The sequence below is a fragment of the Mustela putorius genome, unplaced genomic scaffold (assembly GCF_011764305.1).
Source record: "Mustela putorius furo isolate JIRA1106 unplaced genomic scaffold, ASM1176430v1.1 tig00003836_pilon_pilon_pilon, whole genome shotgun sequence".
NCBI lineage: Eukaryota > Metazoa > Chordata > Mammalia > Carnivora > Mustelidae > Mustela > Mustela putorius.
This window is the reverse complement of record NW_025421989.1, coordinates 31,086,886-31,097,743: the sequence shown is the minus strand read 5'-3', so window position 1 is coordinate 31,097,743 and position 10,858 is coordinate 31,086,886.

Below are 10,858 nucleotides of genomic sequence, written 5' to 3'. Positions count from 1 at the left end.
AGCACAAGAGTGGGGTGAGGGGCAGAGGGAGAAGCAAACTCCCTGCTAAGCAAGGAGTTCGATGCAGAACTCAATCCCTCGACTCCAGGATCATGACCTGAGCTGAAGGCAACGGCTTAACCAACTGAGCCACCCAGGTGCCTGCTTTATTAATTAATCTTAAGACTAAATTAACCTTACTGATTTCTGACCACTATATTAATTCACTTATCACAGAATCAAGAAAAATATTTCAGCACAAATATAAGAACTTCTCAAGAATATCAAGCCTACACATCTGTTCTATATAAATTGTTATTTTTTTCATGGTCCTACATACACTCTTTCTTCCTTGCAGAGTGCATTATTCATTTATATTTATCATCTAAAAATCTTCAAAATTTTATGCAAAATACACATATTAGCTTTGTTTTTCAAACCATTTACCTAAACCAATCATTCTATTAACTGTAGCCTAAACACATACATTGGAAAGCCCTGTTGAATGTTAATTTGCATTACATACTGTCATAGGCAGAATTCTAGAAATGTTCCTCCAAGGTTCCAGCCCCCTACTTATTCAATCAAACACTAAGCTAGGAAGAAATTTTACAGATGTAATCAAAAGTTCCAGATCAGTTTACCTTAATTTATAGAGATTAACAGTTTATCTTAAATTATGCTGGGCCTGACTCAATAAAGTGAGAAGCTAAACAGTTGAGTTTCTCTGGATGTGTAGAAGTCAGAGGGATCAGCTCTTGCTGGCCTATAGGAAGAAGGAATAAAGAACCATTGAAAGGATACCCTGTATACTTAATGAGGTTAAAAATATCACCAGCAAGACCTTCACTGACCCCTTTTGTCTTCATAGGAATGTTAACATTATCCTTTTTTTTTTTTTTTTTAAATTCTTTATTTGAGAGAGAGAGTGAGTCTAGGGGGTAGAGGAAGAAGGAAAGAAAATCTTCAACTCAGGGCTCAGTTTCAGGACCCTAAGATCACAACCTGAGCCAAAACCAAGAGTTGGATGCTTAACTGACTGCACTGTCCAGGTGCCATTAACCTCATCTTTTATTTATTTTTTTAAGGATTTTTAAAATTTATTCATTTGAAAGAGATAGAGAACTCACAAGAGCATGAGCAGGGGAGATGGGTGGAGGGAGAGGGAGAAGCAGACTCCCTACTGAGCAGGGAGCCAAGCATGGGGCTCCATCCCAGGACCCTGAGATCATGACCTGAGCTGAAGGCAGATGCTTAACTGAATGAGCCACCCAGTTGCCCCCTGTAACCTTATCTTTTAGAGGCAAACAAGAAGAAGAGCTCTGGCTGGCCTAGACCAGTTTGAGCTTGGCCACCTATTCACACCTGCACAGACAGACGATGGAATGCTAGACAGCTACCACCACCTCATTATAAAGTTATAATCCCTGCCTAAGGAGGAGCATGAACCTCATTAATGTAATATACAATGCATGTATAGGCATGTTTCCTAAGTATGTATGTGTGAACTTATACTCACCTCTACAGCAATGAAAAAACTTCCCTTTCTGAATATTCATCCTAACCCTAAATAAATTAAAAAATTAAAAGAAAAGAAAAGAAAAGAAACCACTCATGCCTGCTTTGGGAGTCACAGCTTTGAAAACTAATCCCCATGATCTCCTTATCTGTAGAAATAAAGTTTCCTTTGTATTGACAACTCCGCTGGGTATAGTGTCTACCTGTAACTCACCAAGTAACAAACTCACTTTAGTTTGGTTGCACCATGTTGTGGGATGGCTTGTGAGTGTGAACAGCCAGCTGCCAGCTGCTGACAACCAGCAAGAAAACAGGGCCTCAGTCTCACAAGCATAAAGAAACAAATTCTTGTAACAACCATTGGGTTTGGAAAAGGAGCTAACCAAGACTTAGATGAGCACTGTAGTCTGGATGATACCTTGATTTCAGCCTGTGGGACTTGAGCAGAGAACCCTGCCACACCACATTGGAATCTGATATACGGAACTAAGAAACAGGTGGTATTATTTTAAGACATTGAGCTTATGTTAATTTGGTATGACAGTGTTGGGGAAGGAGAATTTCCTATGCCCTTCAAGGTCCTTCTAACTGGACTAAGAATCAAGTTGACATGAGACAGATTAATAGGAGAAAATCAAATCTGGTAGCATATGTACTTATAGGGAAATCACACAGACATGGAAATTCCAAAGATAGGGAAGCAACATTATGTTAAGGAGAGGTCTAGAGGTCTGAGGATACAAAGGAGAGAAAGACTATTAGCAGGAAGGTAAAAAATGTTTGGAAAACAAAGTTTCTGTATTATGTGGATAGGTTTCTGAGGTAAAGAATATGCTAGGTGCCTGGGGGGCTCAGTGGGTTAAGCCTCTGCCTTGAGCTCGGGTCTTGATCTCAGGGTCCTGGGATCAAGGCCTGCATCAGGCTCTCTGCTCAGCAGGGAGCCTGCTTCCTCCTCTCTCTGCCTGCCTCTCTGCCTACTTGTGATCTCTGTCTGTCAAATAAATAAATAAAATCTTAAAAAAAAAGAGTATGTTAATAGCTCTCTTCCTGGTAAAAGAAGGCAGTTGAGGGGAAGGCAAGAGTTTTTTCTGAATCTCTTGGGTTTGGATTGCTTTTAACTCAAAATAATGTTCTTGCTAAAGTCGCCGACTGTGGGGCAGCCTTCCCTAAACCCCTATAAAAGCACTGCCAAATAAGTGATATTAAACTCTTTTAGACTATATTTATGTAGATATGTTATTTAAGTTAAGTGTTCTAAAAGTTATATGAAACTCCTAGAAATGTGATGCCCTACCTAGTACATTATTGTCTTGCAATTTTGTGTGTCACAGAAACAACAAACTTTCCTTGTCAACTGCATTCTAATCAGATATTTAATGATGTCCATTTTTAAGTCTTTTATCATTTATAGACAGTTACACTTTTCCCTGCAAGTTTGCTTCATCTTCATCTTCAATGAGACTCATGGAAAAAAACTCTGAGTACAGGTTTCTCATAACCTTAAGATCATAAAACTGACCTAGATAAAAACTTCCAAAGTGAATGGAAAAATCAGATTCAAGCAGAACAAGAATTAATAACATGGGATTGAATGACTGAGGAAGATAATTATACTTTTTATGACTTTTTATTTAAAACATTGCTAACTTTAAAAAATATGTCTTATTTTTCTTTCAGATTTAATAAATTTTTTCTCTTAAGCTAATAGGCTTATAATAATTTGATAAAACATACTATTTTGAACAAATTGAAGCATTTACCTTTTCTTCCTATCTAAACCCTCCAAAATTCAGAACCTCTCAGGGAGTATGTTCATATTTTTATAGCAATATATTTATTTCTATAAGTTCAATAAGAATCTCTTCTCCTTATGAAAGGACACAATTGGAAATACTGTTTATATTACCAAGGCTTTGACTAGATACCTAGGGAAAACATGTATAGGCTCAGATATGACCAAACAGCTTTAAGGAACTAAGGTTGAATTGGGGAGCCAGTAAAGCACCTTGGAAATCTCAGCCTGATACCTTGCTCACAGAGTTCCCAGCACCCTTTACCAGGTTAGCAAAGAAGGTCACTTTCTGGCACATGCAGGAACCTAGGGTATTTAGGAGATCTTGAAAACAGAGGAATTGACCCAAATCTCTAGGCATATTGCAGACAAAGTCTGATGGCAAGTATTTGGCTTGGCTTTTGGCCTTGAGAAACAGTTAAAAGTTCAATCTAGAGATTTCTTATGAAAAGTTTCAGCAAAGCAGGTTTTAAAGAATCTGTATGGTGAATCACTATTCTTGCCACACAATGTAAATAATTAGGCCAAGTTTTTTTGAAACTAGTCTTATTTTGCAAACAAATTAATATTAATTTAGGTATCTTTAGTAATAATGAGAGTGATTTGTGGAGAGAAAATATGTTTCAATAACACATATTTGTACACATTCAATTTTAATTCTATTCATTATAAACTGGACTAGACCCTCATTTCCGCTAGTGTGCTCCAATGCCAGGCTATGACTCTCCAAACTAACATTTTGATTTTTCTCTCATCTTTCTAACTTGGAATCTTGAAAACTAAAACTGCCTTTTTTCCTAAAGCCCTAAATATAAATGACTTGATGTAAACTTCAGAGAAATCCTCACGATAGCTCATATACAGGCAATCTTCATGTTTGTTTCTTAGTGAGCCACTCAGAGACCACCAGAGGCATTCGAACTACAAACCAGGAAGATCTATGAGATTGCCATTACCTGCCCTCACTCTGCCTAAAGATGCTTTGAGTCTGACATCTAGAAGTCTTCTCAACTGGTTACTCTCAGAACTGGCTTGACATCTGAAGCAAACATTAACCCACAGTTTTCCTTTTGTTTTCATAGAAATGCTTCTTACTGAATGACTGAGTACTTAAACCACAGTATTGAGTCTGCCTTCATCTTCGTAACTAGCATGGTGATGTTTAATGGGTATTCTTAAGTTCATATGATTGATTTACTAACCTTTCTTGTGGATGTATAAATCTTACATTCCTTTCCAGAAGAACGGTAAGTCCATGCATGTCACAGAGCAGGAATTAGACCTCTTGTACATGCCTCAAGCACTGAGATAACATCTAAAAGCTGTAAATAGGCACCATTGAAACTACATGGAGTCAGGAAATGTTACAGGCCATTGCACCCCCTCACTGATAAATGACCCCCTGTTCCTTTTTTTTTTTGGTATTTATTTATTTATTTATTTTTAATAAACATATAATGTATTTTTATCCCTAGCGGTACAGGTCTGTGAATCACCAGGTTTACACACTTCATAGCACTCACCATAGCACATACCCTCCCCAATGTCCATAACGCCACCCCCCTCTCCCGACCCCCCTCCCCCCAGCAACCCTCAGTTTGTTTTATGAGATTAAGAGTCACTTATGGTTTGTCTCCCTCCCAGTCCCATCTTGATTCATTTATTCTTCTCCTACCCCCCTAACCCCCCACGTTGCATCTCCACTTTCTTATGTCAAGGAGATTATATGATAGTTGTCTTTCTCCAATTGACTTATTTCACTAAGCATGATACCCTCCAGTTCCATCCACGTCATCGCAAATGGCAAGATTTCATTTCTTTTGATGGTTGCATAGTATTCCATTGTATATATATACCACATCTTCTTTAACCATCCATCTGTTGATGGATATCTAGGTTCTTTCCATAGTTTAGCTATCGTAGACATTGCTGCTATAAACATTTGGGTGCATGTGCCCTTTCGGATCACTACGTTTCTATCTTTAGGGTAAATAGCCAGTAGTGCGATTGCTGGGTCATAGGGTAGTTCTATTTTCAACTTTTTGAGGAACCTCCATGCTGTTTTCCAGAGTGGTTGCACCAGCTTGCATTCCCACCAACCGTGTAGGAGGGTTCCCCTTTCTTCACATCCTTGCCAGCATCTGTCATTTCCTGACTTGTTAATTTTAGCCATTCTGACTGGTGTGAGGTGGTATCTCATTGAGGTTTTGATTTGTATTTCCCTGATGCCGAGTGATGTGGAGCACTTTCTCATATGTCTGTCGGCCATCTGGATGTCTTCTTTACAGAAATGTCTGTTCATGTCTTCTGCCCATTTCTTGATTGGATTATTTGTTCTTTGGGTGGACCCCCTGTTCCTTTAAAGCCCTCTTGGCTAGACAGAAGCAGAGTTGGCTTAGTAAAATACCCTGCCCTCTCTCCAGGTGGCCTGCCTCCAGAATAAAACTCATAATCCTTTCGAATGAGCACCTGTCTCTTGAATATTGTCCTTTTGGGTGAGGGGCAACCAAACTTGGGATTCGGTAACAAATTCTGGCCAGCCAGCCAGCAGCCAATGCCCCTGTGGGGTCTGGCTACCCTGAGAATCAGCAAAGTGGAGCAGTTGGTCAAGGCAGCTCACTAGGGCTTGCCCATATTTGGGCAGAGGAAGCAGCTGTCCATGGCAGTATGAGTTTGTTTCCAAGGCTAGTAACTTGGAGAGTAACTTGCAGAAGGTTAGCTGCTCAGGACTAGTTGGTCTTGAGGGAATCTGAGGGATCTGTCTCTTCAGCTGCTGAGGCTTCTTTTGTCTAGAGGAAATTCCCTGTTGATTCCCTACTGACACTGCCAGTTTCACTTTTTGACTTAAATGGAAAGGAAAAGAGCATTTGGGGCCAGAGTTTTTACACTGGGTATAGAAGTTTATCAAAAGTGCACATCTACAGTTTTTCTCTTTTGGGAAGGACTAGGTGCTTTTGTGTTTTGTTGTCTGTACTTTTTCCTTCTCAAAGAGTCACAGCATTTGGGAGATAGTAAGAACTTGAATAACAGTCAAGTGCTTTGGGATTTGGGGCAGATCAGTCTTTGGTGTGTGTGTGGGTGGATGTTTGTGTTTCTCATCTTTGGTATAATGGGAGGTTCTACCTCTATCCTAGTGACTAACTCATTCGGTCAAATTTTGAATAAATGGAACGAATATAGCCAGGAACTAGTTAAGAAAAAGATGATTTCCTATTACAATACTGCCTGCCCAATGTCCCATCTAGAATCAGATGAGATGACCCCCAGATGGATATTTAAACTACTACACCATTTTACAATTAGAGTTCTTTCGTTTAAGGGCAGGAAAGGATGATGAGATATCCTATATTCAGGCCTACATGTCCTTACACAATGAAGATGTTGTGGAGAAAGAGAAAGTTAATGGTGCAGAGACAAGGAGAACAACCAAATATTTGTCCTGATGATGCAAATGAAAAACAAAGAGAGAAGGAAAAAGAATATATGGCAAATCTAGCTCTGTCACCTCCTCCTCCAGGGCTCTTACCTCTACCTCCTCATCCTCCTGTTAGGGCTTTGGTCTCATTATTCTTTGGGAGGGGACAAACTAATCCTGAAACAGCCTCTCCCTTTACCATCCAACAGGGCTCCCAATTTGGTCAAGGAGTACCCACTGTGGGGGCTGGGCAATGTCCATTAAGATAATACCCAGCAGGGGGCATTGGTGCTCCGGGACAGCCTCTCAGATAGTATTGGACATATACTCCTTTTTCAACTTCAGACTTAATTAGAAAAATGCCAACTCCTCTTATTGAGATGACCCCCAAGAGATGGTGGAACACTTTTTGAGGATTTTTGTGACCCATCAGCTGACTTGGGTGGGCATATAAGTCTTAATGAATATGATATTAGCTGTCAATGAAAGATGGCTAATACTGGTAAAAACATATGAGGAAGCCCAGCATCTGCATCATGAGTTCCTAAACCCAGGTACTGCCATCCCACTGGTTGAATTTAACTGAGACCTAAACCTAGGACGTTTACCTTTGCTTGAGCATTACCTATAACGTGTCTTGGCAGGATTGAATAAGGGGTACCTGAGAAACACAGTTTGAACAAAATTTAGGAACTGAGGCAAGAAGCAACTGAAAACCCAGCAGCCTGGTTAGAAAGAATTTATCAAGCCTAAGGGGTGCCTGGGTGGCTCAGTGGGTTAAGCCTCTGCCTTTGGCTCAGGTCATGATCTCAGGATCCTGGGATCAAGCTCCCCCATGGGGCTCAATGGGGAGCCTGCTTCTCCCTCTCTCTCTGCCTACCTCTCTGTCTACTTGTGATCTCTCTCTGTGTCAAATAAATAATTTATGAAGCCTATTGGAAATATACAGATATGAACCCAGAGACCCCAGAAAAAATCCACATGGTAAACATGGCATTCATTGGATAGAGCACCCCTGACATAAAGAGAAAGCTCCAAAAATAGAAAGAAACAATAGAAATGAATGAAAAGGTCCTGGAGCTCCCTACCACCTCATTGACCATTTTCCCACAGGAGCCCCGGGTACAACTGACAGTGGGAATTCAACCGATGAACTTTTTAGTAGACACAGGGGCCACATACTTGAATACTTGAATACTAAAACTGACATGGAATGCCCAGGAAGTAGCCTTTATAGTTGGGGCCAAACACAAGTCAGACACAACAAAGAAGAGGCTATATCTACAGAAAATGGTCCATAGGGGGTGCCTGGGTGGCTCAGTGGGTTAGGCCTCTGCCTTCCACTCAGGTCATGATCCTGGGGTTCTGGGATTGAGCCCCGCATCCAAGCCCCACATCGGGCTCTCTGCTCAGTGCGGGGGCCTGCCTCCCCCTCCCCCTCCGCCTACTTGTTATCTCTCTCTGTCAAATAAATAAAATCTTTTAAAAAAAAAAAGGAAGAAAGAAAATGGTCCATAAAGTCACCCAGAGATGCCTGATATGCACAAAGAATAATTAAAAAAAAAAAGAGAGAGAGAGAGACACCCATAATATAAAGAGGAATGTCCTTTTGAGGATTGGCAGACAGTCTTTACCCAAAGGTCTAGGGCTACAGGGAATTTTAAATATTTGCTAGTGTTCATAGCCATCTTTTGGGGATGGTTTGAAGCTTTCCCACCCAAATAGAAAAAGCTTCATCCATGGTAACACGCTTGCTAAAGGAAATTACTCCTAGGTTTGGTTTATCCAATATTCAGAGTAATAATGGACCGGGCTTTGTATCTGGTGTAGGGTAAAAGTAAGTGCTGCTTTACATATCAACTGGAATGCTTCTTGGAGACCTCAGTCAACAGGAAAGACAGAAAAGTGAATCATATACTGAAAAAGACTTCAGCTAAAATCAAAGTCCAAATGAGGTAAGTTTCTACCTATTGCCCTGCTCCCCATTAGGGTTGCTTCCAAAAGTAGGTTAAAATTAAGCCCTTTTGGGGGGAGCCTGGGTGGCTCAGTGGGTTAAAGCCTCTGCCTTCGGCTCAGATCGTGATCCCAGGGTCCTGGGATCGAGCCCCACATCGGGCTCTCTGCTCCACAGGGAGCCTGCTTCCTTCTCTCTCTCTGCCTGCCTCTCTGCCTATCTGTGATCTCTGTCTGTCAAATAAATAAATAAAATCTTTAAAAAAAAATTAAGCCCTTTTGGGATGATATATGGGAAACTCTTTTTGGCTTTGGCTTGAGGGTACCACCTTTAGACTTAGAAAATGATAATAGGATTAAACAATATATACAACATTTGAGTCAAATATTAACTGTGTTATACTGCTTTATCCTCTCCAGGACTACATAGCCTTCAGATGAGCCAGTACATCTTTTCAGGCCTGAAGACAGAGTATTGTTAAAGACCTGGAAAAATTAAGGACCCAATCATCAGTTGGCTGAGAAATAGGTGGGGCTTTATGAGATCTTATTAACCACTCACCTGACTAAAACTAAGGGCAATAAAGCCATGTATATACCATACCAGAGTGAAGAGGGCTCCACCTATGACAAAAAGGCTAATAAAACCACCTGCTGGGAAAGCCATCCTATTCAGGATTTAAAACACCTATTTATGAAAGGAAACCTATTATAACTATATTCATTCTGTAATCTATATTAACCATGTCTTCCCTCTTTCTTGGTCGGAAAGACAATGCACTAGTACAGGTAACAGACTTCAGCTATAGCTGCATGTGCTGTCAATTACTGGATATGTCATCCAAAAGCCCAATCAATGCTGGACCATAGAGACCCCTTGGTTCACACTGTTTATAACACCTCAGAAATCCTCAAAGTTTACTGGTTTCTAAGGCCCAAATAATAATGTATAGGGTTAGAATAGCTAGATTCTCTCAAAATGATCATGAGGCACCTCTATACCTATGTAACAGTCCCTCTAATTACTGTACTAAGAGATTATTTTCAAAGACAGAAAACAGGCATGTATTCCCCAATCAGAAACATTGGGCCAGTTACCTGAATTTATTTGCCAGACCAACCCATGGCCTCTCAAGCAATATCTCCGATGGGGATAAATATTTCTTTGGTTGTATGTTATTGCATTGGTGGGGGCTTGCTGCCCACCAACATGTGCTCTGCAACTTGTCCCAAACTCTAACCACCCTGACTAATGAAACCGCCAAATCTTTAGTTAACTTATAAAAATCATTTCCTTTCCTAAAGTTGTCCTAAATAACCATATGACCCTAGACTATATCCAAGCTGAGCAAGGGGGAGTTTGTTTTGCTGCTAATTCATCTTGCCACACATATATCAATACCTCCTTGGAGGTAGAAACCAGTATTGATAAAATCACACAGCAAGCCACTTGGGTGCAGCAAACCCTAGACTGTCATCCCCTGTTCCAGGGAGGATCCAAGTGGTTCAGGAACCTCTGATCCTGGATACTATCAGGACTTAGGTCCATATTAGAAGGCATTCTAAAATTAAGACTCACCCTCAAGCTAGGGGTATTGTGTGTGTATATACAGGAATTAATCTCATTATAAGGTGTGTAGCAAAACTACACAAGCAAGCCATATCAGTTGTGTCCAAAGCAATGCTTCAAACCCATGTCAACATATTCCATTCCAAGGTCCTGACTATGCACTGCATGAAGAAGCTATAGAAGATTGACCTTCATCCTTAATCCCATAGATATGGGATGGTAATATTGGGGAAAGTAGGAAATTGAGGCCACCTTGATCTTTATAATGAGCACAGTGATCTTTAAGGGTGTTCTTAAGTTCATATGATTGATTGATTGATTTACCAACCCTACCCGTGAATCTATAAATCTTATATTGTTTTCTAGAAGGAGAAAAGAAAGCCCTCACAAGTCACAGAATGGGAATTAGACCTCTTGCACAACCTTCAAGCACTGAGATAACATCTAAAAACTGTAAACAGACACCATTAAATCGAGGCAAAGTCAGGAAATGTTAACAGGCCACTGCACCACCCTCACTGATTAACAAACCCTGTCTCTTTAAAACCCTCTTGGCTAGGCAGAAACCACAGAGGTGGCTTTTCAAAAGATTCTGCCTTCTCCTCAGGTGGCTGGCTTCCTGAATAAAGCT